Raw genomic sequence first — 26,810 nt, 5'->3', positions numbered from 1 at the left:
CTTATCATGTATTGCACCATAATACTGCAGAGTATAGTAGTGCAGGTATTAATGCATTGCTTTTTCCTTTCTATCACAGGTGACCAGGGAAGTTGGTCTTTGTCCCCTGCACCACCTGATGTCAGTGTATCTTCAGACTCTGATGATGATGGTGGCCAAATTGAGGCACAGCTGGGGGTTGCAGGGGCTCAATCAGACACAGATGTTGACTTCCCTTGTCCACCCTCATTATCACTATACACAGCCAGTATACCTATGCATACCCAGTCCCCTGAGGCCACAGATATTGGTCAGTCGGGGGGTGGGGACATTGAACAGGGAAGTGTGGCTGCTGTGGCTTCAGTGACTGTTGATACTAGCTGAAGTTCCACACAGACTGATTGATAGAGGTGCTCAAAGGAGGCCTGCTGTCCTTTTACCACCTATTGCAGCTGTCTCATCTTGTGTCACTCGGCATCTATTTAGGGCCATCATGGAGGCACAGACACATTTAGAAAGGAACTCCCAATGAATGCTCAGGGTTATGGCTAGTGCATAGTCTGACATCCATGACTGCCTCCACCATGTTGTTGATACCCTGGATCACTTGACTGACACAGTGGAAAGAGGTAGGTCTGAGACAGACCGCACACTATCTGTCTTGGAACACACATTGTCTGTGATAGAATGTCTGACTGGAGTTGAGAGTCAGCCTGCTGGGTGTAGATCAGCAACTATACCTGCTGAGAGTCAATGTTGCCGTGTACAATCATGGCCTGTAGTGGCAGTACATCCAGAGCTACAGAGGGAAGTATGCTGTACACACCAAGACATAACAGGTCACGGGCTTGTGGTCCTGAGCATTCCCATGGAGAACACGTGCCCAGCAGATATTAGTCACCCTTAGGTAGTAGCAGAGCATCTTACCTTTGGTGTGGAGGTGGCAGTGCAACTCCAGTTCTCATGTTCAGGGGTGGAGATGATGAACTGTCAGCAATACCATGCACAGCTCACAGATGTCCAACATACAGACACGTAGGGCTAGCACTGAGTTTTGCTGTGTTCATGCAGACACTCACACACCACTGTCACATTGATGGCACCTACAGACACACACACACACACACACACACACACACACACACACACACACACACACACACACACACACACACACACATACACACACACACACACACACACACACACACGCACACACATGACATTTCCATGGTCCATCTTTCCTGCTTCCCTTCCTGGCTCACACACACACTTGCTAACCTATTGGGTCAGCCTAGGCCTCCTGCACCCCCACACAACACCCTGTGCAAGTGATGATAACTGTGCCTCATCCCTATCATGGATGCAGGGACATAAATCTATGTATCTGATGCACAGGGTGACTATCTACAGTAATATAAATTCCTGTCATCCATTGGTGCTGTTGACATGCTACTTGTACTAGTCATTTACAGATATTGTACTTTGCCATTTATAATGGGGATAGCATGATGATTTGTATACATTACAATGGATGCTGTTGTAAGGGCTGAGGAGTCACACAATGAAATGTATCTCATGGAAATGTTTACACTTCACTTTCAGGATTGTGTAGTATACACCTATGGGTACATATCGACAATCAACCCATCAACATCAGAGCAGAGGATTGAATGTTAGCACAGAAGACAAATGTAATCAGAAAGGTAATACAGTATAGGCTCGTGGGTTCATAAGTTCATAGGTGTTTACTAGGCTAAAGAACACAAGAATTCGTTAAGCCTAGACATGCATCCCAAATCTCTGACAGGATCTGATACCCTTGATAAGTGTAAGCAGGTGTTTGGGAGCTGAAACATTTACAAGCAGAGGCCTGGGAGATGAGCCTATCCCTTTGTCCATTACAGACATAGGTCCCAAACCAGGGATGAATGTCCTGTTCTCCACCCAGTTGTGGAACTTGCAACTGATTTGCATTACAGCAGAACTCTGCTTCACATGGATGAGGAGCATGTTCCATATAATGTGTAGTCTCTGGGATACATACCTGTCTCTCCAACATGTCCTATTTATACCACAGGCAAGGCAGAACAGGTTATTCTGGTGCTGTTTGTTTTGTGCATATGCAGGAGGTCCAGAGTGGGGTCTGACAATGCCTTGTATCGCAGGCATGCATCTCCCCTCCAAAGCCTGTAGGAGACAGAATACAGCAATAGGGCCTTGATGTGGTGTGTATAGGACATTTTACTTAAACCCTGTATTCGTATAGTGAGGAACCCTTATGGATGTTACAGCTGTCGGATATGCCTGGTTAGGTACATACCAAAGGGACATTGCACTCAATAGGTCTGATGAATGCTGAATACAGGGGAACATGACTTCCTTGGACTTAGATGCCATACCTTTGTTTATAAGTTGCATAACATAGAATGAATTCCTCAGTTCTGTAGACACGTGACAGTCAAAGGCTAGATTACTGTCTATGTGTGTCCCTAAGTCCCTGATTACTGGGTCAACTGTTAAGAAATGTACTGCTAATATCATAGTTCCCAGGGATGGAAGACTTCCCAAAGGATAGTATTGTTCATTTCTTGGTATTTAGTGTTAGTCCATGGCTCTGACAGCAGTTGTATGTCTGTATTAGTCCCTCCTGGAGAACATTTGAGTTAGTGTGGGATTCAATGATACCTCCTAATTTTCAATCATCTGCAAATTTAGTCAGTCAGAGACCACTGACAGTGGCCTTGAGTTCAGAGAAGTAAATGCTGAAAGGGAGTGGTCTGAGGACTGATTCACGAGGGAATCCACTTGTGACTGGCCTCTTTGTAGCGGTGGACTCCCAGTGCTAACTTCCTGGGCCCTGTCTGTGAGCCAGTTGGCTATCCACTGGCTGACATACTAGTTTGTACCTAACCCCTTGAGTTTTTTAGCAATGCTTGATGGAGATATAGTGTTAAATGCCTTGTCAGGTCAGGATAGGCAGTGTGAACCATTTTTCCCTCATCTGTTGCTCTGGTTACCTTCTCAAAGAGGTCCACTAGTCTGGCTTGGAACAATCCGCCCGTGACAAAACCAAACTGGGTTCAGTCCAGTGTCTGGAGGTGTACTACATCTCTATTGATCATTTTCATGATAATTCTTTCCATGGCTTTGCATATATCATTAGTGAGACTTCTGAGACTGTAGTGTCCATAGTCTGTAGATGGCTCACCTTAGTGTAGAGGGATGACTGCTGCTGTTCTCTATTCATGAGGTATGAAGCCTGTTTGCTGGCTACAGTTAAATAGTAATTCCAGAGATCCTGATAGGTCATGTTTCATGATATTTAGAAGGCATCTTGGCATATTGTCTGTGTCCACTGATAGGTTCATAGGTAGGTACTAGTCTATCTGCCCAAAGGCATAAGCCTAGCCAGAATGTGTTGGCTTTGGCCGCCCCTTTAGATTAGTTCCTTGTGCCTCTGTCCAGTAGAGCCACTGAAGTGATCCCTGAGGTAAACTTTCTGTTTCCCATCCACTCATCAAGGTTTCAATTGAAGAGTGTTAGCAGTGTTCTTGGTCTTAGTGAGAGCATTAAGGACCTGTTCCCTAGTGACAGTAGGGGGAATTATATTTAATGATATTTGCTGAGGGAAGGTTGAGGAGAAGAGAGGGATAAAGTTAGGGCTGAATTTATTAGCTAGGAGGTTTGTTATATCTTCTGCCTCATTATAGGTAGTTCCATTTACAATGAGATGTGCATGCAACTGTGTATTGCCTTTGAGATTGTGAATATACCTAAGGTATGCATTGTGGTTGTCCTTGTCCTGGGAGCCCAAACTTACCTCAAATTTGAGTTTGGTAGACTTCATTTGTCCTCTGATTTTTTTTTTTTTTTTTTTTTGTTTAGTTTGATGAGAGTGCTTTTATCCTGCTGTGTGCTGCACCTCTTAAGTTTTGATATGAGTTTTTTTCCTTCTGTGATACAGCCTATTGAGTTTGTGATTTCACAGGATGGCTTGATTTTGAGTTAGTTCTGTACTTCTCCCTGGTGGGTACAGCTGCCTCTATGCAGCTGTTAACATTCTTGTACAGGGTTTCTGTGAACACATCTGCATAGGCCACAGTGTTCTCAGTGTTTATGGGAGCTTGAATTTTGGCAGGTTATCACGTAATAGCTGGAAGTTAGCCTTACAGTAGTTTCTAAATATTCCATGTTTTGCTGGGGGTCCATGTTTTATTTTTACTTCAAAAGAGACCACTTTGTGTTCAGACCTTACAAGGGAAGACATTACAGTAGGGGATGTGCATGGGTCTCCCATATTAGTGAGGACCAGATCCAGTATGGTTGCACCCCTGGTTTGTGTGTTGGCTATCTGGTCTAGGGAGTTTGTGTTTACAAAATCCAGGAATCTCTGTGAATGTATGTTTGTGTCATGTAGGATTCCCAGTTAATAGTGGAGCAATGAAAGTCACTCATGAATATGGTATTGGGTTGGATGGTTAGTGTTTAAAATAAGTTTATGTACATGGTATAGGTTTCCTGGGTCATAGAGGGGGACCTACAGCTTGCGTGGAAGTAGTACTGGATTTTGCCTATGGTGAATTGAAAATGGAGCAGTTCAAGTGCATTATCTTGTTTGACCAGCCTTGAAGTATATTTAGTTTTGATGTACATGGTTACACCTCCACCTTTAGTGCCTGCCTGTGAAGTAGTTGGTCTAAATGTGTGGAAGGCATTATAACCTTGCACTGTTGGTATGCTCTCCACAGTTTTAACCCATATCTCAGTGATTGCACAGACGTCAACATTCTGTAGGGTGAAGAGAGCTTCTAAGGAGTGGAGTTTTTTGTTCCGATTCCTAGCATTGGTCAGTAATGCCTTCAGATTTTCTTGTTTTTAACTTACTATGTAGTAAGTAGTTTAAGATTGGCATTGCCTACAAAAGGCATCATATGGGGGAAGACAGTTTTAGCTAATATTCAAAAGCCTAGAGGGGAGAGGTTCAGCCATCTCTGCTAAAGCAGCCTGGTCTATTGAACATCTCCTTCCATGCTGATCAATATTGCACCCCCTTAGAATGACACCAGAAACCAAACCAATTATTAATGTCAATGATCATTGTGTGTATTGTGGCATCATCCTTGGAAAAGGTTAAATGCTGCTCAATGCTAGGCTCACACCAGCCTGGGGCACATTCTAAGATCTCAAAGATGTCTCTATAAGTATAGTCTAGCGAGGTATGCCACAGGTCCTGTACTCCCACATGGACTGTGACTAAGTCATATCGTAGGAAGTTACTACTTAACCCTAGCCAAGTTCTACCCTTAGTTCCACGATTATCACCAATTGCCCCTATCCAGAAGGGACACAGGTGGACCCCCTGAGGTGAATCTACTGTTACACATCCAATCATATGCATTGCGTTTGAAGGGGGCCAATGAGGTGCTCTGTTTGACATGAGGTGGGAGTGCATTCCAAAGGTGTGGTAACCTCGGAAGACAAATCAGACCCTCCAGCATGTTCTATTAATGCCACATACCAGGTTAAGCACTTTAGCATGATTAACCAGTGTACCATTTTATTTGCGGATCTGCAACATTTCCAATTAAACATGGTCAAAGATTGCCTCATATGCAAGGCATAGATCACCTCTGAGTAGCCTATATGAAACAGAATACAGTGATAGTGATTTCAGATGAGCCACATAGGACAGATGCTGAAGTCCTTGAATTATCCTTGTGAGGAACCTTTGTGGTCTCTCCCATTGCTGAAAGTGCTTGGAAAGGTGCATAACAGAAGGGGCATTGTACTCCATTATTGGTTTGATGAGGAGAGAGTACAGACAGGTTATGACTTTTTTATTTCCTGGATGCAATGGTCTTACTTTTGAGATGCGCAATATAGAATGCCCTTCTTACCACTGTGAAGATGGTGGTCAAAGGTAAGGTTGCTGGCAACCTATGTGCCCAGGTCTCTCATCAGTGAGTGCGTACTTTGGGTTTTATTATTGATGTGGTAGTTAGCAGGAACATCATACCTACTGAGATGGATGATGATACTTTTTTTGCATTGAGGTTAAGACCATGACTTTGGCATCAGTCATTTGCTTGTGTAAGACCCTCTTGTAGGATGTTGCCATCATTTGGAAATTCTATGACTGCTCCCAGTTTGCAGTCATCAGCAAACTTAGTCAGCCACAAACCTTTAGTTTTAGCTTGTACTTCGAAGAACTAGATTCCAAACAGTAGAGGTGCCAGGACAGATCACAGTGGAGCACCACTGATTACAGGTCTGCTGTTGGAGGTGGATTCCCTTTTTTGACTATATGGGCTCTATCAGTGAGCCAGTTAGCAACCCATCTAATGATATAAGGATTGATACCTAGCTGGGTGAGTTTGTCAATGATGCCTGAGTGGGGGATAGTGTTAAACACCTTGGCTAAGTCTAGGTAGGCTGTATGCACAGATTTCCCCTCATCCAGGGCCTTGCTGTCTGTCTTGAAGAAGCCCAAAATGTTTTACAGGCGTTATCGCCCTTTGAAAAGTCCAAACTGAGTAGGGGCAAGTGTTTGAAGCTTACCTATATCTTTGTTGATAAGGTCCATGATGATTCACTATGACCTTGCAGATAAGTCTAGTCAGGCGAATAGGTTTATACTTCTTTGGGTCAGTGGAAGAACCACCTTTGTGTAAGGGAATAATAGTGGCTGTTTTCCATTCATCTAGGATGAAGCCACTGCCTAGACTGTGATTGAAAAGAGTACTCAATGGTATTGCTAATTCTTGTTGGAGCCCATGTAGTACACAGCCTGGGATGTTATCAGGTCCCATAGATGCTGTGTTTTTGGCCTTAGAGAGGGTGTTTATGACTTGCTCTTTAGAGATACAAAGTAAGAGATGGGTGATAGGGATGTCATGGGGTATGTGTGGCTGGGACAGGGGAGTGAAGTTTTACAGATCCTGTCAGCTAACAGGTTAGTTATGTCTACAGGCACAGTGTATGTGGTATCATTAACTACCAGTTTGGCACATATCTGGGCCTGTCCTTTTAGGTTACGGATGTAACTAAAGAGCACTTTATGGGTGGCCTTAGTTGAGGACTCTAATTTGGATTCATTGTTTGCTTTTGAGAACTTCACAAGAAGTCTTATCAGCTTGTTTAAGCTGAAGAGGGAGTGTTTCCAGTTTAGGACTCAATCCCTCTCACTCTTAGACAGCACTTTCTTCCTCTTATTGTAAAGCCTGTTAATAGCAGTTGTCCACCAGGTAGGTTTGCTCTTCCTTGCGGAGTTTGTTTTGGTGATTGATGAGTCAATGCAGTTAAACAGGTGTTTGTATAAAGCACTGGTGTAGAACTCTGCATAGTTTCCAGTTCCATCAGAGGGGAAGGTGTAGTACCACTATTTATACCATCCTGTAAGAGGTAATGATGTGCTTTGTATTTTAGTTTCTTTGCTGTTGGGGGTGTGTGTGATAGTTACTTCGAATTAAACTGATTCATGGTCAGATCTCACTATGGAAGATGTCACTGTGGGGATGCTACAGTCATCACCCATATTAAGCACCAGATCCAGGATGCTAGCACCTCTTTTGGGGATGTCAACCAGTAGGTCTAGTGCACTGGAGTTAACAAAGTTGAGGAACCTTTGGGCAAGTGAGTTACAGCATGAGTAATTTACCTGGTCAATGGATGGGTAGTTAAAGTCTCCCAAAGCCAAGTAGTTCAGATGTATCTTGATAGACTCAAGTAGATCCAAAAAGGCAGAGTGGTTGTCCTGATTCACAGATGGAGTCCTGTAGCTGACAATAACTTGGATAGGTGTCCTACCAACAGTTAATTGCACCTGAAGTATCTCCAAGGAACCATACTGTTTAACCAATTTGGAGGTGTATTTATCTTCACACTGCCTCCTTTAGTTTTCATGCCTTCAGTTTGTGGTCTGAATGTGTGGAAGGAGGTGTAGCCTGATATGGTTGGTGTGCTCTCCTCAGCTGTGAGAAAGGTCTCTGTGACTGCACAAATGTGTAAGTCTTCCAAGGTGAGGAATGCTTCCAGTGAGTGCAGCTTCATGTTAAGACTCTTAGCGTTAAGCAGCATAACCTTGAAGTAGTTTTTATATGGAGTTTTCACATCTGGAGTTTTATCCTTGAGACACTGCCTAAAAAGGGAAGTATGGGGGTGGCAAGAGCCTTGGCTAGTAGCCAAAATTCTAGGGGTGACAGATGAAGACTATCTCTGCAAAGCACAAAGGGCTGTTGATCATGTCATCCAAGACTGATAGATACCGTATCCCCTTAGAGTGACACTAGAAACTAAGCTAATTATTGAGGTTAGGTGAACATAAAATGCTGCTTAAGGCTAAGGATATACCTGCCTGAGGCACATAGTTCGAGAGTTCATTCATGTCTTTCTTCATATAGTCCAGAGAGGTACATCTCAAGTCATTCACACCAACATGGATTATGACAGAGTCACAACAGTGCCTCTTTTTTGGATACAAGTGTGAATATGTGATATGTCAGATCCTGGCACCTGAAAGATAGCTGACCATGACCTTCTCCTTATCCATTCTGGAGAGAGGGACATATGTGTGTCTCAAAATGGACTCACCTATGACTAATATGTTTTTTTTGTGTTTTGGCTTAAGGGCTTGATAAGGGAGACACTGTTGCAAGAGCTATTATAAATGTTGTGTTCTACAGTGGATGTATTATGTGTAGCGTGTTTGTATTTGGGAGGTCTCTGATGTTTATATATGTTTTTGGTGAGAACATCCGCATATGTAGGCATGTGTGATGTGGGTTGGGTGAAGCGGGAGGTGAGGTGTTCATGGTGACATCCTGCTCATTGTCATATATACTGACTGGTGTATGAGAGAGCATGCATTCAAGGCTGTTAATATAGTTGCATCTCTAACATGTTTGTGTTGCTTGTGGTCGAATGACATGAGTGAATGCATAGTGTGGCAGATCCTAGCCCCTGATAAGCAATTGACTGTGCTTTTCTCCTTATTCATCTTGGTGAGAAGGACATCAGTCTGTCTCACAATGGAGTCTCCAATGACTAGAATATTAGATTGTGTGGTGGCTTGCCTTATGGGCTTATAGGTTGAGCCTCCATGAGATGTAGCTCTATGTGTTGATATGGGTGTTGTTTTTACAGAGTGTTTTGGAGTTGCTGAGGGTATTTGTTATCTCTACTTTGTCTGTGAGGTCTTTGTGATTTATGAAGGTGATATTTCAGTGCCTCAGCATATGTCTGCTTTGAATTGTGTGTGATGGGTGCGGCATGTGTACTACTGACTACCTTATTGACATTAGGAGTGCTTTCATGTGAGAGCTTTGCCTCCAGTGATATTGTATAAATACATTTCTCACATAACATATCAGTTTGTTTGAGAATTAACTGGATTCTGTAAACATGATGCAATTTCTACATTGCCTCAGGATGCCCATATCCATCAAGGTGGTAACAGTCACAGTGGAAAAGTTCATATCCATGGCAAGAGATCCTTTTTTATTGATTAAACAGTTGTATTGACAATATCAATCAATGTCACGAGTATCTGTTTTGCAACTATGTCACTACAGGCTAGTTGTCCTGTGTGCAACTTGGAGTTGGAGTAAATTCCATCATGATTTCCCAGGAAAAATGTCACTCAAAGTGTTTGAGTCTGTACAGAGCACTGCCAAACACTTGGGAGGAAACTTGAAAAGTTAAGTATGAAGTATTTAGGCAGTTATTCTGAAGTTAAAATCAAATCAAGCAGTGCTTACTGAAAACAAAGAATTATCTTGCCAAGAATGTTGAAAAGAGGGGAGTCACATGAATGGCTACTGCCTGGCCTACTACTGCAGTTCCCACCATGGCCTCACTCTGCTGGGATAAGTTCAGAGATTCATAGGTAGGTACTAGGCTATTGGCCCAAGGGCTTAAGTAAGCCTAGCCAACAAGGTTGCCTGGCTTATGCCACCCAAGAAAGTTCATTCCCTTTGCCCCTGTCGAGCAGAGTTACAAAAGTCATCCCCGGGGTGTATTTCCTATTTCCAATCCACTCATCAAGATTTTTCTTGAAGAGTGGTAATAAGGAATTTTGCTTGACATAGATGGGTAGCTTGTTCCAGAGTATAGGAAGTCTCTGGGACAGGAATCTATCCCTCCAGCATGTCCTGTTTATTGTGGTGGCAAGGTTTATGTCCCTAGAGCATGTAGCTTGGAGGGACTGGGATTTCTTCAGGTGTAGCATGTCCAACAGCTCTGGATTTAACATAGCTTTATATGTTAGGCAGAGATCTCCTCAGAGTAGGTGATATGCTACAGAGTAAAGCTGGAGTTTTCTGAGACGGTCAGTATAGGGCATCTGTTTGAGGCCAGTAACCCTCTTTGTGAGGTAATTATGTGCCCTTTCCAGCTGCTGCAGATGTCTTGTGAGGTACATACCAAAAGGGGCGTTGTACTCTATAATGGGTCTAATGAGTGCCGAGTAGAGGGGAACAATGACCTATTTTTTCCTGGATGAGAACCCTTTTGTGATGAGGTGTGTCACATAGAAGGATTTACTGACTACTGTGGTGATGTAATTATCAAAGGACAGACAACTGTCCACCTGGGTCCCAATATCTCTTATCACACATTCAGCATTAAGTAGAATGCTGTTTATGTGGTAGTTCATGGGTACAGAGTTTTTACCAAAGGGGATGACAGTGCACTTTTTGACATTGAGCTTGAGGCCATGCCTCTGACACCAGGCATCTGTCTCAGTGAGGCCCTTCTGTTGGATGTCCACATAATTTGGGGACTTGACTATGGCTCCTAGTTTGCAGTCATCTGTGAACTTTGTTAGCCAGAGGCCTTCTGTGTTTGCCTGTACTTTAGAGAAGTAGATACCAAACAGGAGAGGTCCTAGGACTGAACCCTGTGGTACTTCACTTGTCACTGGTCTGAAGTCAGATTTGGAGTCTGCAACTTTTACAGTGTGGGTTCTGTCAGTGAGCCATTTGGCAACCCATCTTGTGAAGTAGGTATTTATACCTAGTTTAGTGAGTTTAACTATAATTCCAGAATGGAGGATGGTATCAAAAGCCTTGGTGAATGAAGATAGGCTGTGTGAACCACCTTACCCTTGTCTACGGCTTTGGTGACTGCCTCAAAGAAGTCAGTCAGGTTCAGAAGGCATGATCTGCCTTTCACAAACCTAAACTGGGTGGGGTCCAGAGATTGGAGGTTACCGATGTCTTTGTTTATGAGCTCCATGATGATATGTTTCATGGCCTTGCAAACCAGGCTAATAGGGCGATAGTTCCCAGGATCAGTAGTGGCTCACCCTTTGTGAAGTGGGATAACTGTTGCTGTGTGACATTCAGTGGGAAAAAAGCCTTATGTGAGACTATGACTGAACATGGTGCTTAGGTGGGGAGCCAGTTCATTCTGAAGTTTGTGTAAAACGCAGCCTGGGATGTTGTCCGGTCCCATGGATGTTGTGTTTGTGGTTTTAGAGAGTGCAGCTTTTACCTGCATAATCTGCATTCTTCCTGTATAGATATGGGCCCTTTAGGTGGTGAGAGGGGGGTAAAGTTAGCACTGAACATGTCTGCCAGGATGCTGGCAATATCAGTTGGTTCTGTAATTTTCATGCCATTGTGCTGTAGCTCAGAGCAGATGTTGGTGTTGCCATTGAGATTCTCGACATAGCTATAGAATGCTTTGCAGTTGTCCATAGAATCAGTGGCAATTTTCTTTTTGTAGCTAGCTTTGGAGGATCTTATAAGTGATCTCTGCTTCTCAAAGAGGCTGACCAGGCAGCTCCTCTACTAATGGGATTTTACTCTCTTTTGTAACAGTTTCTTCCTTCTGTTGTAGAGTTTGTTTATGGCAGGGGACCACCAGATTGGCTTCCTTTTTTTGGAGGATAGCATCTTGGTTCTGTTTGGGATAGAACGATCCATGCACTCATATAAGTGCTTATAGAGTGCATTTGTGCAGGATTCAGCAGTCGTAACTGTACTGTCCAAATGCATGGGTGTCATGAAGTTCGCCACTTCTGTCTTAAGAAGCATGAAGTTGGCTTTGTAGAAATGTTTTACTTTGATTTCTTTAATGCTGAGTGAGAGCAGGATGTGGATATCTAGGGTGATTAGCTTATGGTCAGATCTGACCAACGAGGGGTTGATTTCAGGTGTGGAACACCGGTCACTCATGTTGGTAATGACTAGGTCTAGGATACTGTTGCCCCTGGTGGGGGTGTGGATAAGTTGATCCAGGGCATTGGAATTTATGAATTCCAGAAAGCCTTGAGCGAAGGAGTTGGGACATGAGTAGTTTTCCCAGTTAATGGTGGGGTAGTTGAAATCACCCATTATTAGGGTGTTTGGTTGAACCCTAACAGTTTCCATTATATCAAGAAAAGAGGAGTGGGAATCCTGGGACATGGCAGGGGATCTGTAGTAAGCTACAGTTTGGATTGCAGTTTTGCCCAGAGTTAGTTGGACTTGGATAACCTCGGATGCTTTATGCTGCACAACTAGCCTGGAGGTGTGGATATCCTTAATGAATATGGACACACCTCTACCTTTGATGTTTTGGTCCAGGTTAGATGGCCGAAAAGTGTGGTATGAGTTATAGCCTGGTAATGCAGAGGTGCTCTCTAGAGCCTTGAACCAGGTCTCAGTCACTGCACAGATATCGATGTTCTCCATTTTAAGGAGTGCCTCGAGTGAGTGCATTTTGAGATTTAGTCTTCTAGCATTGAGTAGCATTACCCTCAGTTTTTGCTTGCCTGTTCCTGTTATGGTGGTGAATTTGTCATTTGAACCATGCCTAAAAAAGGCACTATAGGGACTGCAAGCGCCTTAGCCAGTATCCAGAATTCTAGGGGTGACAGGTGCAGGCCATCTCTGGCAAAGCATCGTGGTCTGTCGACCATGTCGTCCCAGGCAGAGAGATAATGGATCCCCTAATAATGACACCAGAAGCTTAGCCAACTGTTGAAGTCAATAATTTTGTCCTTGTACTGTGGTATCATTCTGGTCAATGGCAGAATGCTACTCAGGGCTAAGGTCATACCTGCCTGGGGTACAAGATCGGAGAGCTCTTCCATGTCTCTTTTCATGTAGTCCAGGGAGGTATGTCTCAGGTCATTCACACCAATATGGACAGTGACAGAGTCATATTTGTACTTCTTGTGGAGTGACTTGAGTGTGTGGGTTATGTGGCGGATCCTGGCACCCAACAGGCAGCTGACAGTAACCTTCTCCTTGTTTAGCCTGGTGAGTGAGACATCAGTGTGCCTGACTATAGAATCACCTATAACTAGTGTTTTGGGTACATTGGCTTGCCGTATGGGCTGTGGATTATTGGCACACTGAGTCTGGGAGCTATGTGTCATTTGGGTTGTGTTGGTGGGTGGAGGTTGCTTGTCTTTCTGCTTTGGAGGTCTCTGTTGCTTGAGCAAATTATTATTGAGAGCCTCTGCAAATGTTGTTGAGTTTCTATGTGTGGATTTTGGTGATGTAGGTGTAGTGGGACTATGTGATGAGTGTGGTGTGGTGCAAGTGTTTACCTTCTCCTCTTGATTGTCAAGTACAGTCTTGGTTGGAGAGAGCTTTACCTCCAGTTTGGCTAGATAACTGCATCTCTCACAGGTTGTGGTGTTGGGTGGTAGGAGGAGAGGATTGTCTGTGTACATGAGGCAATTGCTACATTGCCTCAAGATGCCCAGATTCATCAGATAGACAGGGGAGAACACTGGGAGCTGACCCTTGGACATGCCTGAATAAAAAAAATATTTTCCTCTAGACAAGTGAGGAAAGTGAGTATAAGAGCTGCTTTTCTCTAAGCAAGTGAGGAAAATAAGTACAAAAACTGTTTTCCTCTAGGTAAAGAGGAAGGCTGAGTGCTATAGTAATTTGTAGCTTATTTAGGGCTAACAACAAGTTCTGAACAAGTGCTGAGCACGAATAAGCAAATTCAAGTGCTAAAACTAAGAATCTGTACCTGGATCTTGTGGTATATAGGCTACTTAGTGCTTACTACTCCCACTGATAAGCTAGAATGCTTCCCACCAACACAGAAAGTCTTGGGGGCTCAGGAGATTACAAACAGTCCTTGGATACAGCAAATCTGTATCTGGAATAGACTAGTTACAGGAAAGGTGGGAAACAAGCGCAATGTGGGATACAATGCTCTTTTTCTTTTTCTGTCACCAGAAGCAAAACGTTAGCACCAATCCCAAGATAAGAAGCAGGCCACAGCCTGTTTATTGATCTGCACTCTTGTCCCAGATGATGCAAGGGTCTGTAGGATTGTTGTAGCCTTTTCCTGGTCAATACCTTGAATAGCAACCAGACCAATTGGTTCAGTTTTCCATGTATTATACCTTGAGTTCGAAGGTTCATTTGATTTGATTAGGGTACTGACCTGACACTGATTAGTGATTGATCACAATATAATGTTCAATGTCAGGTGATGTAGATGTCCAAGGTTGGTCTAGAAAGGTTCACAATGGCAGTGATTCATGTTAGGTGATGGTTTCACAGCCATTCATGTAGCCTGCCCTTCAATAAGGTAATGAAGGTAATCTGCTTGATATGGATGTGACCTACTGTAGAGGAGTGGCCAACTTTGGGAGATGTCCCTGTCCCTCCAGCATGCCCTAGTATGTCATACTGTACATTTAGGTTCCCAGAACATAAAAATGTAGTTCCACATTATTTCACACAACATCCATTTGCTATCTGTTTTTTTTTTTTTTGACAGACATTATAGCCTTGCATGGCCAAAGTACTTACTGCAAAGTTGAACAAGTTTTCTGTGGATGCACAGACATCCACATCCACACTGCAAAGAGTGCTTGAAGAGAGTGTGTCTGATGCTGTGAACCCCAGGGTGTAGCAGCATGACCGTTATTTTGCTGGAGTTGTACAGTGTCACATTTGTAAGCATGCTATTCTGATCCTGCCTAATAACAGGATTATGGTTCGGGCAAGTGTCATGTGCTTGGCAAAGCAGTGTACTCAATCCACCATGTTATCCCTCACTGTCAGGTGCTGTTTTACCTTAGAATGACACTATAAAGTTAATAACATCTCACATTTCAGCACTTGTCAGCACACTGCCTAACCATGGCCTGTTTTGACATGTACACAAGCAATAATCTATTGCTAATTGCATTAGCAGTGTCTGTTGAAGAGATGTGGATAGCATCCCATAGGCTGATATAAAATATGCTGATTAATATCCACAAACACAAAGTTGGCTACAGTGAGAACAGTGCCAATACCTATCTATATTACAGAACACTGCATAGCTTGCACACACCAAGTTGGTGGTATTGAGAAAAGAACCCCTACCTATCTAAGTTTACAGACTAAAGAATACAGAACATATTGCATGAACCACAGCTCAGGCTCAGTACTAACATGGATTTAGGTAATCTTATTATAGATGACATCAGCAGGTCTTGTGGAGGACAGGAGTTTTGAGGCCTGCATCACCTGCAAGGGCCAAAACAGTGCAAAATCATGCCAGTTTGCAATTCATACATGTTCTGTATGGAGATGCACACACACACACACACACACACACACACACACACACACACACACACACACACACACACACACACACACACACACACACACACACACACACACACATCAAGTGGGCTGGAGTGATATTAGAACCCCTAGTTATCCACTTTTATGGACTACATAATACAGTACTTAATGCATGTGCCACAGCTCAAGGCTGCATTAACATGGCTTTAGGTAATCTTATAGTAGATGACATCAGACGTCCTTGTGGAGGATAAAAGTTTGGAGGCCTGCATCAACTGCAAAGGCCAAAAAGTGCAAACCCATCCCCATTTGGAATTCACACTTACTCTTTGGGGAGTTGCTCACACACACACACACACACACACACACACACATTATATATATATATATATATATATATATATATATATATATATATATATATATATATATATATATATATGGATTCACTTCAGAATCTCAGTTTGAAAACTTTGAATTTCATATGGTTGAGACCAGATGAATGAAGTTTCATAACTTTGAAACTCTAAAATGCATCCAAAAAGAACACAAAGACATGCTCCTAAATGTTTTTGCAGGGGGGCAAGCCCCCCTGCACCCCCCACACCACCGGCTATTTAAATATACCAGCCCTGAGATCAAACTACAGTGAGGAAAAGTGAATATTTCCTGTTCCATGCTATATGCAGATCTCCATTCAGAATGTTAGAAGTTTTAAAACTTCGATCATATGGTCTCGACCATATGAAATTCGAAGTTTTCAAACATTGGCATTCTGAAGTGAACCCATATAAATATAAATATATATGTATATATATATATATATATATATATATATATATATATATATATATATATACATATATATATATATATATATATATATATATATATATATATATATACATATATATATATATATATATATCTAAGGTTAATAATAGTATAGAACACATCGAGTCACAGTCTGTAAAACACAACTTATTACTACTTCACATCCAAAATATCTAGATATCGGATAGGGACATTTGTTAACCAGGAAAGTTCAACTTGAAATGAAGCCAATTTTCAGTGGAGGCCCGGGGAGAAATGCTCCAGACATGTGTCTTTGTCACATGGGAGGAAACCGGAGCCCCCAGTGGAAACCCACATGAATGCAGGGAGGACTTACAGACTCCACACAAAAGGCAATCCAGCTGAGAATCGAACAGGAAAACCTCTCACTGTGAGGTGACAATGCTACTGCTGCACCACTGCACCATCTCAGGAGTAGAGCCCTGAACACAACCACACAAGCTAACTTCCTTAGTCCTTTGAGTCACAGAAACTGCTTGACAGAAAAGGTATCATTCATCATGCAATCACCTGCATAAATATTTATGTTGCTATTCCTCACTTACCTAATGCATACATTGCAAGATTAAATTCTATCTTACTGTCCTGAAATTGTGTGGCATACTAACTGTGTGAAATGCTCATATAACACAGAAGAGTTACTATTATGGCAGTTACAAGGGGACACTGCTGTTTTGAGTGGTGGGGAAAAAACATTGTTCTGCTAGAATACACACTATTCTGACTATCATTTAACCTCACTTTGTAACATTTTCTTTGAATGATGCACCAGTAATCTGTTGCAGTAGGACTGCAGGAATATTCCATACATGAGGTCTACTGATTGCAGATGGAGACATGATAGTGGAATGTGTGTCTGTAGTCCCATGTGGATGTCATTTTGTCCAAATAGCCCACTATAGTTACTTGCATAATGCACCAGGTCCATAGCTATAAGGATGTATCATAATAATCCACTAGAATACTGTGTAGGTTATGGACTTACCTTGTAAATGCAGCAGTTGGCACAACTATAGTTTAGAGCTGTCTGATACAAGCAGTACACAGCCAATACATGGATAGGTACAGGATGTGTGAGTTGGCTGACATTAGTTTTAATATATGTATGTGAGTAGGACTAGGTTGTCAGTGAATATGCTAAGCATTGTCTCTTAGCCAAAGCCAGGGCATACAGAGGACCCCTACATCTGACTGCAGGGATATCAGCAAGGAGTTCCTCCTCTGACTCCTCCTGTGACTGTGGCTATGGTGACCTAGGCACTAGTGAGGGGCTGTGTATCACTTCCCTTTACTGATCCTGCTGAAGCTGCTTCTGCAGGATCAGCTGGTGTAGCATAGCACACACTGCGAATATCTGTGCACATGTGCATGGACTATACTGCAGGGCTCCACCAGTTATATCGAGGGACTGAAACCATGACTTCAGAAACCCAAACACACACTTTATGATGTTCTAGTTTTTGCATCTGCCTCATTATGGCATGCTTACATGGGTGTGTGTGCATGTCTAATGGTTGTCATCATCATGGTTCCAGGGTGTAGCCAACATCCCCCCAGTAAATGGCCCTACGGGATGTCTTCCTTAGCAAACATCTCGTACAGCTGTGATGTGTGCCAGATATGGGAGTCATGATAACTGCTAGGGTTGCCAGCGCACACATTCATGATAATCCCCTGGGCATTACACATGAATTGGCAGTTGATGGAGTGGTATCCCTTGTGGTTAACATAGATTCTACCCTGCTCAACAGGTGGTGTCTTGATGTGTACACGAATGCAATCTATGGCACCAAGCACTTTAGGGTAGTGTGCTCACTGGTATGTGGGAGCACTGCATCCTGGAATTGGTGGAATATTCTGGATGCAGATGCCTGTGACACCCCCATCATGTCCCCATTTGGTCTTTGAAAAGTACCTGTAGCTAGTATCCTAAGGGCTAGACATACCTTATTTTCCACTAGGATGGGTTCTCTCTGTTAGATCTGGTTCTGAAATGAGGGCGGCAGTGCTGAGTTCTTGTAATATGTCACTGTTTACCTGTAACCCTCTACAATCTGCAGCTCATGTAGCTCCTGGAGGGTTACCCTGGGCCGGAACATTTTCTTCTTCTTGGCCTAGGCTATTGTAAGCACCATCAGTAGTATTGACGTCAGCATTTAGCACATAAAGATGTTGAATAGCTGCAACAGCCCCTAGCATTATCTGAGTTAAAATTCCCAAGTGTCTACTCCAATGGTTCAGAGTACTGAGGGAAAATCAGAAGGTAGGGTGTACACATACTTTATACACCATCTGGGACTGGCTAATTATGATGCAGCTCACCTGCTGAGGATATAATTGACATGACTTAAAGGCCCTACTTTAGTGTGTGATGTAGCGCTGTGCACAGCATCCCGCAGCATATTTTATGCAACACTGTATATTATTAATTGAACATATTCGGTTTCCATTTATAGCTAGCTATGCCATGACAGGGACGTGGGTCGTCTGGTTGTGCGATCACACTAAGCTACACCCAAACTGTTTTCAGCAAGTGGCACTGCCCAAACATGTGCACTGAGCACAAAATATCCTAAAAGTGCCTTTTCACACCCCCTTGATGTTATCCATATATACTGGGAATATAAACACTGGGTAGAAGCCTACATGAAGTGTATATGCATACACAGTTGCTCCCATTAGCTATTCAACACATCTATGGGATTTACCATTTATTTGCATAATATTCGTGCTGACAGCATGGAAACTATACCATTCATGACTGTGTAAATTGGGTAACAACAAGAATGCACACTTGTACAGACCCAATGCAAGGTCTTACAGTACATTTGTCTAGAGCACATTATAAGTATTATGTTACACATTTTTATTTTACTTTTATGTTTAGCATGTTTGCACAATGTGGTGCATAGCACAAAAATGTGGAAATTTAAAAAATTAAAAAATATATATTAATTTCACATAATCCCTGCTGTTTTCAGCATCTACAATGTATGTTTTGAACATTTATGTATGTGATCTTACCTTTTCAGGGGAATTATGTCCATATTTGTGGACTTTCACATCCCCTTTTTTCAGTGTAGACTCCTGTATGCCAAAAATTGCCGTGTACACTACTAACACAAACACAAAGTCTACACAGATGCATTACAGCTTGTTGGATTGCTCCACCTGGTTAATCTGCATAAAATACAGGTAATTCCTGGACTCCCCGGGCCTCCGCTGAAAACAGGCTCTGTGGAACCTAGTCGGACATTCCCGGTCAACAAATGTTAAATTAAATAAATAAATAAATACAAAATAAATAAATAATTAAGGCAAAATTTGCATTGCACTAAAGGTTCCTTAGTGGTGCATGCATGCATGTGCTCGTGCGAGAGTGCCACTTCATATAGTTTACTGAATCTAAAACTGTTCACGTCCATTTGCACAATGTGCAGTGATGCACGCACAATAAAAAGTTTTGTGTTAGCTTTATTGAATTTCCCCTGTAAAGGTGAAAAAAAGCAGCGTATCATAGCAAAAGCAGAATTAGATAGCACAAGAAATAAATGATAATGGGATTCATTTAAGACCGTAATAAAGATGTTCCAGGCCAGGGAAAAGTGAGTCTATCCTTATTTGTTGTTTTTTTTTTTTTTTGATGTGTGAGGTGACTGGCTTTCTGTGTGAAGCACTGGGATAATTGGATGAGGTTTTGGTAACAACTTAGGACCATTTACATGGACAAATTTGGGATAAGGAAGGTACATGAGAAGACTGAGCTGCAGTCTTATAGAAGGCTTACAGTGGGATTCCAAAAGGATGCAGTATCATTATACTCTTCTTCAGTGCTTCATTATAATGTAGAGAGCACAGAATTTATAAGAAGTTCTCAGAACGGAGACCCACAAGGCAACAGTGCAGGTGTGCATCTTGCTAAGGAAGCCAGTATAGGAAAGTTAGCTAACAGCCCTATTACGTGTTACTGTACTTGCAGGGAGGCAAACCACTCACGTGGGTGGGCAAGTCACCCATACTGCCTGAACATAAAAAAAGCAGTTCACACGTAGAAAGGTGATATCTCTCAAATGAATGGAATCACTGCCCAGGTACAGCAATTTCCTTTGGATGGCGTGCCATCTGGTTTGAGCTCAATGAGCTGTAGAAAATATCTATCTATTTCATGTATATGTATCTATATCCATATATATATATATATATATATATATATATATATATATATATATATAGGTTCATAGGTTCATAGGTTTATACTAGGCTATCTGCCCTAAGGCATTTATAAGCCTAGCCCAAATTTTTGTGGCTTATGCCACCCCTTATATGAAAAAATACTGTGCCCATTAGTTTGTTGTGCCTCTGTCCAGCAGTGACACAGAGATGATTCCCGGGGTAAACCTACGATCTCCCATCCACAGGTCTAGATTTCTCTTGAACAGTGTCAGCGAGGTGCTCTGCCTCACATGGACCTGGATTTTATTCCACAGCATAGGGAGTCTCTGAGTGATAAATCTATCCCTCCAGCACGTCCTATTTATATCCGTGCTAAGGTTTAAGTCGCTTGCTCTAGTGGTTTTGGTGGATTTGGATTTTTTGAGGTGGAGCATGTCCATTAATTCCGGGTTGGACATGGCCTTGTATGTCAGCACATGTCACCTCTGAGCAGACGGTATGCGACTGAATAGAGCTGGAGTTTCTTCAATCTGGCAGCATATGACAGATTTTGGAGTCCCTTTATCCTTTTGGTGAGGAACTTTGGGGTCTCTCCAATTGCTGCAGATGTCGGGTGAGATACATCCCGAATGGGGCATTGTACTCGATTATTGGTCTGATAAGTGAAGAGTACAGGGAACAATGACCTCACTAGATCTGGATGTGAATCCCTTCATGATCAGGTGGGCAATGTAGAAGGTCTTTCTAACCACTTTAGCAATGTGAGTGTCAAAAGAAAGGCCACTGTCAACCTGGGTCCCCAGGTCCCTGATAACCTCTTCTGTGCTTAGTGGATTGCCACCTATATGGTAGCTTGGGGTTACCTTGTTTTTCCCGAAGGGTATGACTATACATTTTTTGGCGTTTAACTTCAGGCCATGGCTCTGGCACCAGCTATCTGTTTCCGTGAGTCCCTTCTGAAGGATATCCGTGTCCGATGCACTTTCCACTATGGCGCCCAGTTTGCAGTCGTCTGCAAACTTTGTCAGCCAAAGTCCTCCCATGCTGGCCTGTACTTCTGAGAAGTAGATGCCAAACAATTGATGGAATGTTTAAAAAGTGCATTTGTACATTTCCCTTTTATAATATCATATGCATGTTCACATATCCTTCTTCTGCAGCAATTGGAGAGACCCCAAAAGAATATATTAGAAAGGAAAATAAATATTAAATAATACATATATATATATATATATATATATATATATATATATATATATATATATATAGTTATAGTTATATATATGTATGTATATATATGGTTTTACTTCATAAACACGAATTGCTGAAATATCGAATTTCAGAAATTCATGTCCATGAAGTCGAAACTTCAAAATAACGAAAGTGCATAAGCGAGAATTGGACTATGTCAAATTTGCACTTATGCATGCACGTCATGTTGCGGAAGTGTTTGGCTGGGATGGTGTCTGCAGTTTAAGCTGAGTGAGTATTTTTCTAACTTGTACGAGTGGGTTAGAGTAGGGAGGTGGAGGTATGATTGTGTGTGTTGGCTGTGTGTGATTATTTTTTTCTTTACTGTTTGTGCGATCTCAGAGTTAGTATATATAAGTAGGGGCGTGTGGGGGGTGCAGGTGGGCTTGCCCCCCTGCATTTGTGTAGTGTAGGTGTGTGTCTGTGTGGTGTTTTGTTGTATTTAATTGTTTTATGGTGTGGGTGTTATGGTTTTTGTGTTGTGTGCTGTATTGTGTATGTTCAACGTTTTGGTTTCGTGATTTTGAAGTGTCGGTGTTGTGATGCTTTCAGCTTTATGCTGTCGAAATGCTGAATATCAATATTTCAGCATTTCTGTAATATGAAGTGAAAACACACACACACACACACACACACACACATATATATATATATATATATATATATATATATATATATATATATATATGTAGGTCCATGACAGTTGATCAACCAAAATGTTGAAACACTAAAATGTCAAAACCTTGAAAATAAAATTTGCTCTTTTCTCACTGTTGTGCAATCCCAAACATGGTATATATAATTAGCAGGACGTGTGGGAGGCACAGCAAATCACATTGAGGGGGTGAAGGAGGGGCTTGCCTCTCTGCATTACATAGGTTTTCAAAATTTGATCTTTTGACATTTTGTCACTTTAATCAAATGTTATGGAACAATATACATATGTACACTCATGCACACAGATATATAAGGCAACAGTGCAGGTAGTCTACTTTGAAGTAAAACTTTACATTGCATTGACTACTTGAATTGGTGACAATCCTAGTAACAGTGCATACCAATGATGTGTGTTTCTTTGTATCTTGAATACAATGGCTGATTTATCATGTAAGGTTTCAGCTATACGTGAAAGAAAACAAAAGCTGGATAAACACCTGGTATACACCTCAAGCGAAAAAAAAAATGAAAAGACCAATGGTTAGACCACAGCTGAAGATAAAAATGGAATAATCCACGTCAGGAAATAAATCACTTGCAGCTTCACAGTAGTGCCCTTTATAAAACCAAAAGTTGTAACTGAGATGTAGTAGTCAAGGTAGGAAACGGTTCACTTGCAGTTTCACACCACTTTATTAAACAAGAGTAAGTGCTTTCGCGATCTAAGTCAGCTGATCGCTTCTTCAGACTCATAAAAGCAGTTAAAACATTGGTATTTAAAATATGGTTCAATCAATGAAAACACATATAAAACTATGACATAGACTAATTAAAATTGCATACATCAGTACATTAATTTGCCTTATATTCTGCATAAGATGAAATAAAATATACATATAACAGACACATTTTATGTAATAATCCATATTACTTAATGTTTTAGTGGTCTGGATTTTAAAAAAAGGTTTCAAGGAAACAGCATTGTTCAATCCAGGAGACCTATCTGCCTGAAATAATAAAATCCATCTTTGTTCTGCTTCCTCTACCTTATTCCTTATATCACCTCCCCTCTTACTTTTAATTATTATTTCTAAAACCATGAAATTAAAAATATGTTTCCTATCTTCTTCTTCCACATGTTTTGCTAAAGCACTTGTGTCTTTTTTATTTCTTATATCTCTAAGGTAGACGTGTCCAACCTGCGGCCCGCGGGCCGCATGCGGCCCTCAGAGCTCTTCCATGTGGCCCTCAACCTCTAACTGCAACATCGATGTACGCATGTCACAAAACACTTTTTTTGTTTTGTGTTTTTCGCTCCCATGACCTATAATGCTAATGTCGGTGTGTGCATGTGCCAAAGCACCCTTCTAGTTTTGTTTTTGAGCCAAAAAAGGGTCAGTGTGTTTACGCCATTATTTTGCGCCGAACAATCAGTGTGTGTGTGAGTGTGTGTTCTTGCTGAAGAGGGACTCAAGTATGGATTTGCCGCTGTTGCCTTTGAAAGGGACAGCAATTACCTGTGCTAATAGGTAAGTATGGAGTGAGTGAGTGCATGCATGAAAGCAGAATTGTGTGCATGAAAGTAGAAGAAGAGTGTGTGTGTGTGTATGTGTGTATATGTGTGCATGACTGAGAGAGACGCATGCACAAAGAGGCTAACAATGATCAGTCTACCTACTGAACTCAAACAAGTTAGCTCACAAATATATCATACATTAAGAGTACACTTTCATTAAGTTGCGGCTTTCCTGAGTATTGTATTGAACATGAACTCAAACCTCTTAACTGTATGGATTTTCAAAGAATGTCTGGATTTTTGCCTCATCTTCCAATTTGTGTCTTTTGCTTAGGAAATAAAAGTAGTCATCCAAGGTAATGCAGTCCCAGGGAGTAAGAATGAGACAGCAGCCTAGGGTTAATGGGTCAGTAGTGGACTGACTATGTGGAACTGTAGCATATAAAGTTGTATTGTTTTTTTCAGACAAACAAAAAAGCACCTAGTACTGTTTTTTCATTGATGGGTTCTAAGCAGTGGTAGATTGGACAACAGTAAGCATAGCTTTGGCGGATCATCAATACTGGCAAATCAAGTGGGCACAATGTCATTTTTTAAATGTTGGGGATTTTAGTGTGTATGTGTGTGCTTATGTGTTGGGAGTGCTGCAACAGTAGATGATTATTAACGACAGAGACTTAAAGACTGTGGAGAATATGTTTCTTTGTTTCAAAACCTAAAACTTGGGTATGCATGCCAGAAGTAGATTTTTTAAGACATAGCTTCTTGCCATTTACAGTGGATGGACATTTACATTTAATGGACAATGTATTAGCGTGGGCCTGTGGGGTTCTGAAGGATGCCAAGTCTACCACTGCCAATGTCTTGTAAAGTGACTTGGAAATGGATATTGCGATGTTACTGAAAAAATACAGTAAGTGGGCTTAGAAATATAGTTTAATTAAATAAAGTGTACTTTCAATTTACATGCCATAATTTAATTTATTTCAGGTAGTCCAGATACTGGTAGATTGTATACCATTAGACTTAATTAGAGAGAGCTGTCATTCTGGGGAAACAAGCAGCCCTAGTTTCAGTGAAAGCTCTGTGGTTGCTTGCAGGTAGGAAGTTGCAGGATGTTGATGCAATGTGTTTTATTTATTATTTTTAATGCATTTGTCATTTCAAAGCATGGTTTTCTTTGATGCAAAAGAAGGCAGGACTGAATGAGCCATATATAATAATGGGATAGAAAGATTATAAGTGATGTATAATGTTTGCAGCTACAGTTGTTTCAATGGTGTCTGTGATGCATAACTATTTTTGGGCCTGTGTCCCACTTTTATTTTTCGCTTTGTCCAGATTTCCTGCTCTAAGGTTGAGAGGTATGGTTCCATACTAAATCAGAAGTTGTATTTACCTTGGAAGACTTTTCGGCATAATTATGAAAAACAGAGCCTTTTAATATCTCTGCTTATTTCCAATATAAACTGCCATGTAACCTTGCAAATAACCTTATTAAGCTACTTTACTTCTTTTGGAATTGACAGGTATGATTCATCTGTTCGGACATAAGCATAGAGTGCTAATGTGACTTTGATTTCTTGCAGCAGTCTGTGGTTTACATAATCACAATAACTTTTCTGTGTTTCTGGGTGTGTAATCAATTTAACAGTTTTAAAGATGTTTTCCAAAAATAAATAAATATATAATAAATAAATAATCCTCTCTACACTTTGAGCTATTGACAAAGTCTGGGAATTTGTTTTTTTCAAAAGTGAAGGTCAGCATTACAGCTCAGTAAACTGTCAATCTGTGAGTAACTTCTGCACAAATTAAAATGTCTGAATGTCAAATGACTTTAGATTGGAGGGAAGTTTATTTTTATTTATTTTATTTTATTTTACATTTGTTTACTGGGAAAGTCCGACTGGACACAGGTCCATTTTCAGCGCAGGCCTGGGGAGAAAAGCTCGAAAAATAACACAAAACAATATAATACAATATATGAAAGAAAGAGACAGCAAATTATGGATGTAGTACTCGTACAATATAGCAGAGATTACATTTCACAACAGTGAGAATCATTGAGGTACAGAATAAACTTGAAAACATTTTTTTTTACAGTTATAATTACAGCAAGGCAAATATCAATGAGTAAAGTTGTTAGGAGAAAGCTGTTTGTACATAGCTGAAGCTCTGAAACAATCTTTTGGTATGGATTAACCTGGGGATTGACACAAGTTATATGTTTACACCAGTATGTAGCATTATAGTTTATGGTTTTCTTATTGATTTACTTTTTGCCGAGCAGTTGTTTGTTGATTTATTGATGGTCCTTTTGGTGGTGGGAAATTACATGGATGAATCCATCTCTATTTTTCAGATATTTTGACTTCCAGACAATTTCATTCAGTGAGTGGGTGTCATGCGATTACTGAGGTTGCCTATTTTACAAGTAGGGGCTTTTTGTGTGTGTGTATGTGTGTGTGTGAGTGTGTGTGTGTGTATGTGTGTGTGTGCGTGCGTGTGTGTGTGTGTGTGTGTGTGTGTGTGTATAAGAGAGAGAGAGAGAGATTTAATATGTATACTGTCGCCTCACAGTAAGACGCTGTTCGGTTCGACTCTCAGCTAGAACGTCTTCTGCATGGAGACATGCATGAATGGGCGCTCCTTCATTGAAGGTTGTGCGTCAGGGCTGGCAACTCAGTACGTAAAAATCAACTGCCAGTCATTAGCGGACTGGAGTTCCGCTGTGGTGACCCCTAACCAGGAAAAGCCAAAAGACCCAACAAAAAACTGAATATAATTTTGCAAATGGAATTCTTAGTTAAACATGCCCCTCTTCTTGGGCAACTAGACTT

This window comes from Protopterus annectens, chromosome 11.part0 (genome assembly GCF_019279795.1).
Source record: "Protopterus annectens isolate FY-2018-M chromosome 11.part0, PAN1.0, whole genome shotgun sequence".
Lineage (NCBI taxonomy): Eukaryota > Metazoa > Chordata > Ceratodontiformes > Protopteridae > Protopterus > Protopterus annectens.
Note: the sequence above shows the minus strand (reverse complement) of the source record.